We start from the raw sequence: 2,500 nt of genomic DNA, 5'->3' as shown, positions 1-2,500 counted from the left end.
TGCTGGATATGCGGTGGAGGGTAACTGCAGGAGAAGGAAAGCTAGTGGGGGATTAGAGCAGGGGAGGATGTGCGTCCCCGGGGCCTGCTGGAGGTCAAGGTCCATGCTGGATATGCGCTGGAGCGTAACTACAAGAAAGGTAAGCTAGTGGGGGACTAGAGCAGGGGAGGATGTGCGTCCCCGGGGCATGCTGGAGGTCAAGGGCCATGCTGGATATGCGGTGGAGGGTAACTGCAGGAGAAGGAAAGCTCATGGGGGATTAGAGCGGAGGAGTATGTGGGTCCTCGGGGCCTGCTGGAGGGCAAGGGCCATGCTGGATTTGTGGTGGAGGGTAACTGCGGGAGAAGGAAAGCTAGTGGGGGAGTAGAGCAGAGGAGTATGTTGGTCCCCGGGGCCTGCTGGAGGTCCAGGTCCATGCCCGATGTGAGTAGCAGCAGGGCCAGCGCGCCCAGGAGCACATCTTTTTCGACCGTAAAGGGAGACAGGAGGCCGACTCACTGCCTCGGCTAAATGGAGAGGGAATTTCAGAAGGGCCAGGGCAAAAGCATGGACCTTTTCAGCTGTAAGGGAGGCAAGAGCAAGGTGTGATGTAGGTCCCCGGGGCCTGCTGGAGGTCCAGGTCCATGCCCGATGTGAGTAGCAGCAGGGCCAGCGCGCCCAGGAGCACATCTTTTTCGACCGTAAAGGAGACAGGAGGCCGACTCACTGCCTCGGCTAAATGGAGAGGGAATTTCAGAAGGGCCAGGGCAAAAGCATGGACCTTTTTCAGCTGTAAGGGACGCAAGAGCAAGGTGTGATGTAGGTCCCCGGGGCCTGCTGGAGGTCCAGGTCCATGCCCGATGTGAGTAGCAGCAGGGCCAGCGCGCCCAGGAGCACATCTTTTTCGACCGTAAAGGGAGACAGGAGGCCGACTCACTGCCTCGGCTAAATGGAGAGGGAATTTCAGCAGGGCCAGGGCACAGGCATGGACCTTTTTCAGCTGCAAGGGAGGGAAGAGCAAGGTGTGATGTAGGTCCCCGGGGCCTGCTGGAGGTCCAGGTCCATGCCCGATGTGAGTAGCAGCAGGGCCAGCGCGCCCAGGAGCACATCTTTTTCGACCGTAAAGGAGACAGGAGGCCGACTCACTGCCTCGGCTAAATGGAGAGGGAATTTCAGAAGGGCCAGGGCAAAAGCATGGACCTTTTTCAGCTGTAAGGGAGGCAAGAGCAAGGTGTGATGTAGGTCCCCGGGGCCTGCTGGAGGTCCAGGTCCATGCCCGATGTGAGTAGCAGCAGGGCCAGCGCGCCCAGGAGCACATCTTTTTCGACCGTAAAGGGAGACAGGAGGCCGACTCACTGCCTCGGCTAAATGGAGAGGGAATTTCAGCAGGGCCAGGGCACAGGCATGGACCTTTTTCAGCTGCAAGGGAGGGAAGAGCAAGGTGTGATGTAGGTCCCCGGGGCCTGCTGGAGGTCCAGGTCCATGCCCGATGTGAGTAGCAGCAGGGCCAGCGCGCCCAGGAGCACATCTTTTTCGACCGTAAAGGGAGACAGGAGGCCGACTCACTGCCTCGGCTAAATGGAGAGGGAATTTCAGAAGGGCCAGGGCAAAAGCATGGACCTTTTCAGCTGTAAGGGAGGCAAGAGCAAGGTGCGATGTAGGTCCCCGGGGCCTGTTGTCGTACCATAGGCACGAGTGGTGTGTGTGTGTGGCAAAGAGTTTCTGCGCAGTGTACCAGGGGCACGGGGAAAGGTTGTTGTACCATAGGCATGAGAAAAGTTGTCGTACCATAGGCACGAGAAAAGTTGTCGTACCATAGGCACGAGTGGTGTGTGTGTGTGGCAAAGTGCTACTGAGCGGTGTACCAGGGGCACGGCGAAAAGTTGTTGTACCATAGGCACGAGAAAAGTTGTTGTACCATAGGCACGAGAAAAGCTGTCGTACCAGGGGCACGGAGGAAAGTTGTTGTACCATAGGCCCGAGAAAAGTTGTCGTACCATAGGTACGAGGAGTGTGTGTGTGGCAAAGTGCTACTGAGCGGTGTACCAGGGGCACGGCGAAAAGTTGTTGTACCATAGGCACGAGAAAAGTTGTTGTACCATAGGCACGAGAAAAGCTGTCGTACCAGGGGCACGGAGGAAAGTTGTTGTACCATAGGCCCGAGAAAAGTTGTCGTACCATAGGCACGAGGAGAGTTTGTGTGGCAAAGTGCTACTGAGCGGTGTACCAGGGGCACGGCAAAAAGTTGTTGTACCATAGGCACGAGAAAAATTGTTGTACCATAGGCACGAGAAAAGTTGTCGTACCATAGGCACGAGAAAAGTTGTCGTACCATAGGCACAAGCAGTGCGTGCGTGCGTGCGTGCGTGCGTGCGTGCGTGTGTGTGTGTGTGTGTGGCAGTTCTTCTGCGCAGTGTACCAGGGGCACATTTCAATGTGCTTTCTGGAGTACCAGGGGCACGAGGATTTTGCCAGTGGTGTTCTGCTTTGTTAGTGGGAGGGGGCTTAAGTGTGGGTCCCC

The sequence above is a fragment of the Rhamphochromis longiceps genome, linkage group LG13, assembly GCF_057381845.1.
Source record: "Rhamphochromis longiceps isolate RC_006_pf linkage group LG13, R_longiceps_female_GT1.1, whole genome shotgun sequence".
Lineage (NCBI taxonomy): Eukaryota > Metazoa > Chordata > Actinopteri > Cichliformes > Cichlidae > Rhamphochromis > Rhamphochromis longiceps.
The sequence above is the reverse complement of the archived record's forward strand: the minus strand, read 5'-3'. Positions refer to the sequence as shown.